This window comes from Coptis chinensis, chromosome 3 (genome assembly GCF_015680905.1).
Source record: "Coptis chinensis isolate HL-2020 chromosome 3, ASM1568090v1, whole genome shotgun sequence".
In the NCBI taxonomy this organism is placed as follows: Eukaryota; Viridiplantae; Streptophyta; class Magnoliopsida; order Ranunculales; family Ranunculaceae; genus Coptis; species Coptis chinensis.
In genome coordinates this window covers 24,097,851-24,109,308 of record NC_141458.1, presented here as the reverse complement: position 1 = coordinate 24,109,308, position 11,458 = coordinate 24,097,851, and the positions used below count along the sequence as shown (strand labels likewise).

Genomic DNA, 11,458 nt, shown 5'->3' with positions numbered 1-11,458 from the left:
AACCACTCTCCCAGAACGGAGAGTGGAGATGGCATTTAGCTCACCTATGTTTTCATTTTCCGTACTAGTATTACCATTTACCTCAAAGACTGTGTTTGTTGTTTTAGGATTAGCTATCGCTTGTCCTGGAAACACACTTTTGGGTTGCACTTTCTCTTGAGCTAACTGTTGTAAGGAAAGTTGGATGGCTTGTAAAATCTATTGTTGAGATTGCATAAAGGTATCGAAATGATCCGATTGTGGAAGAGTGTTAACTATACGTTGTGTGACAGGAACTATGTCATGATGATTATTAATGGGTGGGTTTTGATAGTTATTATTGACCAAAACGATACCTCTATTAGCATTATAATTATTATTGTTATAACTATTATAATTACCCTGACCTTGTGCTTGACCTTGTCGTGGTTGCGCTTGGTTGTTATAATTATTATAATTACCCTGATCTTGTCCTTGTCATGGTGGAGCTTGGTTATAATTGTTTGCTTGCCTAACATTTTGATTATTAAACCCTGGAGGTGTTACTTGTTGATTATTTCTCCAACTAAAGTTGGGATGCTGTCTCCAAGGGGCGTTAGGAATAGGAAAACTATTAATCGAGCAAACATTATCTTGTTGTGACTGTTGTTGTTCATAGGTGAGAGAACAATAGGGGTCGGGATGCTCTAGACTCAAAGAGAAATTACATGGATTGGTGTTGACATTCATGATGGGGATTGGCGTTTGTTGAACAGAAATAGCCTCTACTTTTTTAGTTAGAAATTCGATTAAATTTTTAAGTTCCGGATCAGGTTTCATCTCAAACATACCGACGGCTTTTACTGTTGTAGAAGAACTAGCGGAATGGGAGAAATCATCACTACCCCCCAGTTATTATTACGCTTAGTTTGATCTTCTAAAAATTTATAAGCCTCTGAGGCTCCCTTACTTAGGAAACTACCCCCATTCATTATGTCAAGCACCTGCTTGTGGTAGTGTAACAGTCCCTTGAAAAAGGCACAAACTAGCGTGTCTTTCTCGAGGTTATGGTATGAACACTCTATAAGTAGATCGGTGAAACGATTTCATGCCTCTGAAAATGATTCATGAGGATTCTGTCGAAAGAAATGAATCTTGGAAAGCATTTCTATATCGGTCTTCAGTGGTGGGTAAAAATGTTCCATAAATAGTTGAACAAGTTTAGCCCACGAGTCCACTGAATTTAGTGCTTGGGCAGTTAACCAAGACGCCGTATCTTATCGGCTAAAGTAAAGGGAAATACCCTTAGTTTAATTTGTCAACACCAACCGTAGGATGGTGGAATGTAGTGAGGACTTGGTCAATCCTACGCATGTGCTTATAAGGTTTTTCATGGTCTAACCCATGAAAAACGGGTAACAAATTAAATATATTTGGAGGGATTCGGAAATCCCCCACTGGGTCTGATAGAACGATGCAAGATTTAGGGCTATCATTAAAGGCTTTGTAAAAGTCAGAGAGAGGAGACTCTCTTTCTTCAGCCATTACTTCAGGTGGTGTGTGTGGTATATTAGTTAGAGGTGTAGTCGATGGTATACTAGAAAGGCGTGTTTGTTGACGTTTCCGGTTGATTACGTTAGGCGTTTTTCTTCGGCTTGACCTTAATCTCATGCAAGGCTAAGCCAATCTTAACGAACACAACAACACTCCAAACAATCCTGATATGCTAGTATGAACCTCTAACAGGAGATGCGAGGTGTGGAAGAAAAGAGTACCTGAATGACTCCTTGCTTCGCTTATAAATATCGTCTTATTTACGCGTACTCAGTGTGTATAACAAGTTAGAACACTGAAAACCTTGAAGAAATGGAAGTTTGAAACAAACCTGTGGAAATCGGGCAGATTCAGCAAAGGGCGCAGGTAGCACTCAGAATAGGTTTAAGTAGGGTGCAAGTAGCGCTCAGGTTCGAGCTTGAGTTCCAGGCTCTTGGGCGCAGGGCGCGCTCTATTTTAGCCTTGGTGGGGCACAGGTAGCGCTCAGGGAAAATCTCGAGGTCCAGGCGCTTCAGCGCGGGGGGTGCTGTTTTACCTTGGCAAGGCACGGGTCGCGACTCCGTGTAATTTTTCGATGAAAATTTTTAGTGCTGAAACGAACAACCACAGTGAGAATCAAACAAGGGTGGGTGGGTTATAGGACTTTGGAAAATTAACAATTCTAAAGAAAACAATGCTAAAGGCAACTAAGATGGCAGCGGCGCCATTTGATAATCGTAAAAAGATAGTTTTACTAATGAATAAAGCGATGAAAATCTAAACGCAAGTAAAACTACCAACTTAACTTATACTATACTTATTGATAAGAGCCCAAAACTGTAGTTTTAACCCCTTAACAATCATACTTTTGGACCAATTATGTTAGTAATAAATAAGAGTTAACACTGGTTACGTGTTTTTATGCATTTCAGTCAATAAAGTCCATTATGTGCAGAAATGTGCCACTTTAGCGAGATAAAGGAGCAAAGGTCGGTTGCTAAGGAGTTCTGTAATTAAAGGCCAATTTTCAAGAAGACAAAGTCTCTGTAAAGCCCGGTCAAAAGATGAAAAGTCAAAGTCCACGCGGGCAGAAATAGTGCACAAAGTCAGTAAAACTTCCGAAGACCATATCTTTGGACTCAGACCTCAGAATTGAGCCTATCTTACGTCAAAACGACCGGCTCGGAAAGAGCTTTCCAATGGTCTAAGACTTGACCAAATCAGAGGAGTAAAAGTGGACAAAAACCCTGTTGAAGCCAAATCTAGCTGAAGAGCCCTTTACGAACTAAAAGAATTGGGTTTTGGGCCCGATTTTCAGGCCCAAAACATGGCTCCATGCCCATGCACGATTTTTGGATCTGAAGCATATAAAACCAAAAGCTTAGCTCTTTTATAATGGTAGCTAATTAGACCTAAAACTATAGATGATTCTAGATCTAGTTTTAATTATTTTTAATTAAGTTTAGTTTAAATTCAATTCTTGTTTTAGATTAAACTCTTAAATCATTGATCTTCATTGATTAGATAAATAAATTAGTAGATTCTTATTCATTTCGATTTTGTCATTTACAATTGTTTAGATCTAAATTCCCTTATTACTTGTTATTCATTTCCTAGTTATTACCTGAGATTTCAATTATTGTTTAGATAAATTGCATAAAGATAGAATTTTTATATGATGTCTAGTTTTAAATCAATGGGAAATGATAGTAGTATGAATCAAGGCTAAACCTCCATTAGAGGGTTGAAGAAGTCTTGATGACGCTTGATCTTTGTTAAACTTAGAAATCGTCGTGATAATTATTCCACTCTAGAAACGATTAATTCACCATGAGAATGGGTTTAATCGCTCACATGCTAGTTATGAATTGGTAGAAATGCCATGTATAATTAGGGATTATAATTACTATTTTGATATGTGAAGCATTCAATTTGGATCACGATGAGTCTTTGTTAGTAGGATTAAGTCGAGTTAAGGTAGATTTAATTCCCTTTAATTCTTTATCTAGATTCAAACCCTTAGCATTTTCTCATTTTGTTATTCGTAACTTGTTAATTGAATTCACCTCGTAGTATAAAATTCCCCTCGTAAATCTCTCACTAGACTTATGATTGATTAATTGACACGAAACCATCGCATGCTAAAGAACTAGGAGTGGAACGAACTTCCTACTCCACTATATCTTAATTTGATTGAGAGTAGAAATAACTTTGATAAATTAGGCTTGTAATCTAGTTTAGTTTTACTTACGTTTTGAGTTTTATCGTTCATTTCGTAGGGAAATTATATCCTTTTACGTTTATCAAATGGCGCCGCTGCCATCTTAGTTCCCTTTAGCATTGGTTTCATAGTATAATTAGTCATTTTTAAGTCCCATTAAACCCACCCACCCTTGTTTGATTCATACTGTGGTTGTCCGTTTTAGCATTGAAAAGTTTCTCGAAAAATTACACGGAGCACACTCGCTACTTCAAACGCTCGAACCCCACGAAGCGACTGCGCTTCAAACCGGCGACCCCGGCCAAACATCGTAACTTGAACTTACACGGAGCGCACCTGTGCCCTCTGCTGAAATTGTCCAATTTCCCCAGGTTTGTTTCAAACTTTCCATTTCTTCAAGTTTTCAGTGTTCTAACTTGTTATATACACTGAACACGCGTAAACAAGACGCTATTCATAAGCGAAGCAAGGACGCAATCAGGTATTCCTTTCTTCCAAACCTCGCATTTTCTGTTAGAGGTTTATACTAGAATATCAAGATTGTTTGGAGTGTTGTTGTGTTTAGACTTAGACTTGCATGAGATTAAGGTCTGGTCGGAGAAAAACACCGAACGTAATTAACCGTCAACGTCAACAAACACGTCTATCTAGTATACCAATCACTACACCTCTAGCTACTATTCCACATACTCTACCTGACACAATGCCCGACGAAGGAGAGACTCCTCTCTCGGACTTTTATAAAGCCTTGAGCGATAGCCCCAAATCTTGCATCGTTCTTGCAGACCCAGTGGGGGATTTTCGAATCCCCCCAAACATATTAAATTTGTTACCCGTTTTTCATGGTTTAGACCATGAAAACCTTATCGACATACGCGCGTAGGATTGAACAAGTCCTTACATAACATTCCACCATCCTACGGTTGGTGCGGAACAAATTAAACTGAGGGTATTTCCCTTCACCTTAGCCGATAAGGCGTCTTGGTTAACGCCTAATTCTAATTCTATGGACTCGTGGGCTAAACTTGCTCATTTGTTTATGGAACATTTTTACCCACCCTAAAAGACGGATGAGATGCTTTCCAAGATTCATTTCTTTCAACAAAATCCTCATGAATCATTTTTAGAGGCTTGGAATCGTTTCACTGATCTCCTTATAGAATGTCCATATCATAACTTAGCGAAAGACACATTAGTTCGTGCCTTTTTCAAAGGACTTCTACACCACCATAAAGAAGTCCTTGACATAATGAATGGGGTAGTTTCCTAAGTAAAGGAGCCTCGGAGGCTTACAAATTTTTAGAAGATCAAACTAAGCGTAATAATAATTGGGGGGGAGGGGGGGGGGGGGGTAGTGATGATATCCCCCGCTCTACTAGTTCTGCTTCAACAGTTAAGGCCGCCGATATGTTTGAGATGAAACCCGATCCAGAACTTAAAAATTTAATCGAATCTTTAACTAAAAAGGTAGAGGCTATTTCTATTCAACAAAAGCCAATCCCCGTCATGAATGTCAACTCCAACCCATGTAATTTCTGTTTGAGTCCTGAGCACCCTGACTCCTATTGTCCTCTCGCCTATGAACAATGATAAGAGCCCAAAACTGTAGTTTTAACCTTGTAACAGTCATACTTTTAGACCAATTATGTGAGTAATAATTAAGAGTTAATACTGATTACGTGTTTTTATACATTTCAGGCTTCAAAGTCCATTATGTGCAGAAATGTGCCACTTTAGCGAGATAAAGGAGCAAAGGTCGGTTGCTAAGGAATTCTGTGATTAAAGGCCAAGATTCAAGAAGACAAAGCCTTTCTAAAGCCCTGTCAAAAGCTGAAAAGTCGACGCGGGCAGAAACAACACTCAAAGTCAGCAGAACTTCCAAAGGCCGTATCTTTGGACTCAAACCTCAGAATTGGGCCTACCATTTGTCAAAACGACCGCCTCGGAAAGAGCTTTCCAATGGTCTAAGCCTTGACCCAATCAGAGGAGCAGAAGTGGACGAAAAGTCTGTTGAAGCTAACTGCAGCTGAAGAGGCCTTTTTGGATTGAAAGAATTGGGTTTTGGGCCTGATTCTCTGGCCCAAAACATGGATCCAAGCCCATGCACGATATTTGGATCTGAACATATAAAAAACAAAGCTTAGCTCTTTGTTAATAGTAGCTAATTAGACCTAAAAATATAGATAATTCTAGATCTAGATTTAAGTGTTTTTAATTTAGTTTAGCTTCAATTCAATTCTTGTTTTAGATTAAACTCTTAGAATCATTGTTCTTAATTAATTTGATAAATAAAATAGCTATTTGTCAATTTCGATTTTGTCATTTCAAATTATAGATCTAGTTTTAATTTTTGTTGATTATCATTTCTGAGTTGTTAAATTAGATTGAAGTATTGTTAGTTAAATTAGTCAAGTTAGAATTTTGATATGATGTTTAGTTATAATAATATGGGAAATGATGGTTTGATGAATCAAGGCTAAACCTCCATTAGAGGGGTTGATGAAGCCTTGATGAAAGCTTAGTTGTATAAGTGTAGAATCGTTGTAGAGTCTATTCCATTCTAGAAGGTCGTGTTTCACCATGAGAATGGGTAAACGGCCTCACATGCTAGTTATAATTGGTAGAAATGCCATGTTAATTAGGGATTAGAACGAGCAATTCTTACAGTAAGAACGTAAGAATTGGATTACAACAGTCTATGCAAGGTGATTAAGTTGGATTCGAGGTGGAATCAATTCCCCTCTAATTCTTTATCTAGATTCACATTCAATTATTCATTATCATTTAAGTTATTAAGTAACTTGTTAATTTCATTCACCTCGTAGTATAGAATTCCCCTCGTAAACCTCTCATTAGACTTAAGACCGATTAGTTAACGATGAAATCACTCCATGCTAAAGGACTAGGAGTGGAACGAATTTGTTACTCCACTCTATTTCGATAGAATTGATAGTAGAAAACTTTGATAATTATAGACTCGTATAAGTTTTAGTTTACTTATGTTTTGAGTTTCATCGTTCATTTCGTAGGTAAACTATCATTTTTATGTTTTATCAAATGGCGTCGCTGCCATCTTAGTTTCACTTTAGCATTGTTTTCATAGTATAATTAGTCATTTTTAAGTCCCATTAAACCCACCCACCCTTGTTTGATTCATACTGTGGTTGTCCGTTTCGCCGTTGAAAAGTTCTCGAAAAATTACACCGAAGCACCGCTTCAAACGGAGCACTTCTTGCCTAAACGCCTAGAACCTTGAGCGACCCGCCCCATATTAGTAGCGACCTACCCTAAAACACTGTAACTTGAAGTTACACGGAAAACGACATCACGCTTCTGCTTAGATTTGACGCCTAAGCTAAATTTTTCCGGATTTCTACAGGTTTGTTTCGAACTTCGATTTTTTAAGTTTTTCAGTGTTCTAACTTGTTATTTACACGGAACACGCGTAAACAAGATGCTATTCATAAGCGAAGCAAGGACGCTATCAGGTATTCCTTTCTTCCATACCTCGCATCTCCAGTTAGAGGTTTATACTAATATATCAAGATTGTTTGGAGTGTTGTCGTGTTTAGACTTAGACTTGCATGAGATTAAGGTCTGGTCGGAGAAAAACACCGAACGTAATTAACCGTCAACGTCAACAAACAAATCTATCGAGTATACCAATCACTACACCTATAGCTACTATCCCACCAACCACACCTGACATAATGGCTGATGAAAGAGAGACTCCTCTCTCCGACTTTTACAAAGCCTTGAGCGATAGCCCTAAATCTTGCATCGTTCTAGCAGACCCAGTGGGGGATTTTCGAATGCCCCCAAACATATTTAATTTGTTACCCGTTTTCCATGGTTTAGACCATGAAAAACCTTACCAACACATGCGTAGGATTGAACAAGTCCTTACAACATTCCATCATCCTACGGTTGGTGCGGAACAAATTAAACTGAGGGTATTTTCCTTCACCTTAGCCGATAAGGCAGCGTCTTGGTTAACTGCCCAAGCGCCTAACTCTGTGGACTCGTGGGCTAAACTTGTTCAGCTGTTTATGGAACATTTTTACCCACCCCTAAAGACGGATGAGATGCTTTCCAAGATTCATTTTTTTCAGCAGAATCCTCATGAATCATTTTCTGAGGCGTGGAATCGTTTCACCGATCTGCTTATAGAGTGTCCACACCATAACCTAGCAAAAGACACGTTAGTTCGTGCCTTTTTCAAAGGACTTCTACACCACCATAAAGAAGTCCTTGACATAATGAATGGGGGTAGTTTCCTAAGTAAAGGAGCCTCGGAGGCTTACAAATTTTTAGAAGAGCAAACTAAACGCAATAACAATTGGGGGGGTAGTGATGATATCCCCCGCTCGCTAGTTCTTCTTCAACGATTAAGGCGCCCGGTATGTTTGAGATGAAACCCAATCCAGAACTTAAAATTTTAATCGAATCTCTAACTAAAAAGGTTGAGGCTATTTCTGTTCAACAAAAGCCTATCCCTGTCATGAATGTAAACTCCAACCCATGTAATTTCTGTTTGAGTCCTGAGCACCCTGACTCCTATTGTCCTCTCGTCTATGAACAACAACAATTAGAGCAAGATAATGTTTGCTCCATTAATAGCTATCCTATTCCAAATGCCTCATGGAGATAACATCCCAACTTTAGTTGGCGAAACAATCAACAAGTTACACCTCCAGGGTTTAATAACCAAAATGTTAGGCAAGTAAACAATTATAACCAAGCTCCACCTAGACAAGGACAAGGTCAGGGGAATTATAATAATTATAACAACCAAGCGCAACCACGACAAGGTCTAGCACAAGGTCAGGGCAATTATAATAGTTATAATACCAATAGAGGTATCGTCCCGGTTAACAATAGTAACTATCACAACCCACCCATAAATAATCAACGTAAGATAGTTCCAGTCGCACCACCTGTGACTACTACACCTACACAACCGGATCGTATTGACGCCTTTATCCAAGTTACCCAACAACTTTTCCAATCAATGACTCAATCAAGCCAACAGATCTTACAATCCATAAATTAGGGCATACAACAGTTAGCCTAAGAGAAAGCCCAACCAAAAGGCGTGTTTCCAGGACAAGCGATACTAAATCCTAAAATAGCAAACACAGCCTTCGAGGTAAACGGTAATACTAGTACGGAAACTACAATCGTAGATGACCTAAATGCCATCACCACTCTCCGTTCGGGAAGAGTGGTTGATAACAAAGTAACTATGCCTATAGTTACCCCATCAATACTCCCTACACCGGATATCAAACTAGATACCGAAATAGAAACTGAAAAGCCTACCATTGTAGAGGTACCAGTTAAACAACAAACTAAGAAACAGAAAGCCAAGGTCACACATCAAGTCGAACCATAAGCTAAATATAGAGCGAAACCACCGTTCCCTCAAAAATTAGCCATGCTAACCAGGGATACAAACTTTGAGGAGATTAGGAACGTTTTCAAAAATCTAACGATAAACCTTCCTTTTCTCGAAGCTATTAAAAAGCTACCTAACCACGCTAAGTTTCTTAAGGAGTTGTGCACTACTAGGCGTAAGACAAACATACCTAAAGACGCCTTTCTAACTGAACAGTTCCCAACCTTATCCAAAAATAATGGAATTGTTAAGTACAAGGACCCTGGTCGTCCTACAATAAAATGCACCTTAGGATATTCCCACACGACGACCGCTTAATTAGACCTGGGGGCGAGTGTTAACTTACTCCCATATTATTTGTATAAACAAATAGGTCTACAGGAAATACAACCTACAAAAATAACGTTGCAATTAGCGGACAGGTCAATTAAGTATCCTAAGGGTGTAGTGGAAAACGTGCTTGTTAAGGTTCAGGATTTCTACTATCCTGCTGATTCTGTTATCTTCAATACAGAAGTCGCTAACGATTTTGTACCGATCATCTTAGGGCGCCCCTTCTTGGCAACTGCCAACGCGCTTATAAATTGCCGCGATGGTAAGATGTCCTTATCTTTTAGTCATCTTACTGTTGAGGTAAATGTTTTTAAAATGATGAAACAGTTACCAGATTTGTCTATAGATGGGGAGGTTAGCATGATCGAGAGCTTAGCTCAAGATTATTTTAATAACACGTTTCCCGAAAACAATATGTACAAATTCCTTTCTTTTGGAACTTCAGATTTTGTAAATGACTCCTACTTAGAGGAAGTCAACACCATCCTTGAGTCCACACCAATTGTAGACCCTTCGGTTGCTCCATATACTAAGTATGAAGACTTGCTACCTAAGCAAGTATTCATTATGCAAAACGGGGACCCTAGTGAAACATCTATTGATTTTCCTTCCACCCCAGTGCTTAAACATCTTCCCCCGGAGTTAAAATATATTCAACTTGATCCGGATGGTAGTCATCCGGTAATTATATCTTCTCAGTTAACTAAGGGTGAAGAGACACGTTTAATCCGGGTGATTAGGGAACATCGGTCTGCGATTGGTTGGTCCCTAGCAGACATTAAGGGAATTGACCGTAATGTTTGCACTCATCGCATCCATTTGGAGGATAACGCGAAGACTTCTCGCGAACCTCAGCGTCGTATGAACCCTGCCATGAAAGAGGTGGTTAGGGAAGAAGTCTTACGATTACTCGATGCGGGTATCATATACCCAATCTCTGATAGAGAATGGGTAAGCCCCATTCATGTAGTTCCTAAGAAATCGGGAGTTACCATAGTGCGTAGCTAAAAGGGTGACTATGTTGTCACACAAGGTCCTATGAAATGGAGAATCTGTATTGATTACAGATGTTTAAATGCTATGACAAGGAAGGATCACTTTCCGTTATCTTTTATAGATCAGATGCTCGAACGCCTAACTGGTCATGCTTTTTATTGTTTTCTGGATAGCTACTCAGGCTATTTTCAGATTATTATTGATATTGATGACCAAGAAAAGACTACCTTCACATGTCCCTTTGGAACATATGCCTATAAACGAATGCCTTTTGGCCTTTGTAATGCTCCTAGTACCTTCCAGCGGTGTATGCTTCATATATTTAGTGACATGGTAGAGCGCTTTATGGAAGTTTTCATGGATGATTTTTCTATCTATGGAGACTCTTTCACAAATTGCTTGTCTAACCTATCTAAGGTTTTGACACGGTGTGAAGAAAAGAGCCTCGTTTTAAATTGGGAAAAGTGTCATTTCATGGTGAAAAAGGGCATAGTACTAGGTCACATTGTATCTAGTGATGGCATCGAAGTAGATAAGGCCAAACTAGATAAGATAGAGACTCTACTTATACCATGGATTTGTCCGGTGATATTAGAGCCTTTCTAGGCCATGCAGGTTTTATAGGCTTTTATTAAAGATTTTCGAAAATAGCTAGGCCTTTAACTAATCTGCTTTTAAAGGATGTCATCTTTGATTTTAATTTTAAACTGTAAGCGGGCTTTTGAAACTTTAAAAGCCGCCTCTAACCTCTGCACCAATTATACTGACCTCCCGATTGGTCTAAACCTTTCGAACTCATGTGTGATGCTAGTGATTATGCAGTTGGTGCTGTCTTGGGACATAAACTAGATAATAAGTCCACTATTATTTATTATGCTAGTAAAATCTTAAACGATGCTCAACGGAATTATACAACTACTGAAAAAGAATTATTAGTCTGTCATTTATGCTTTAGATAAGTTTAGGTCCTTATTTGGTTGGTTCTAAAACTTTAGTTTACGGATCATGCAACCACTTAG

The 11,458-nt window shown here is 38.8% G+C and overlaps 1 pseudogene; it reads right to left on the bottom strand.

Annotated features, from left to right (window-relative positions):
- Positions 1–4,797: 4,797 nt before the first annotated feature.
- Positions 4,798–4,891, bottom strand: LOC147508746 (small nucleolar RNA R71; annotated as a pseudogene).
- Positions 4,892–11,458: the final 6,567 nt, after the last annotated feature.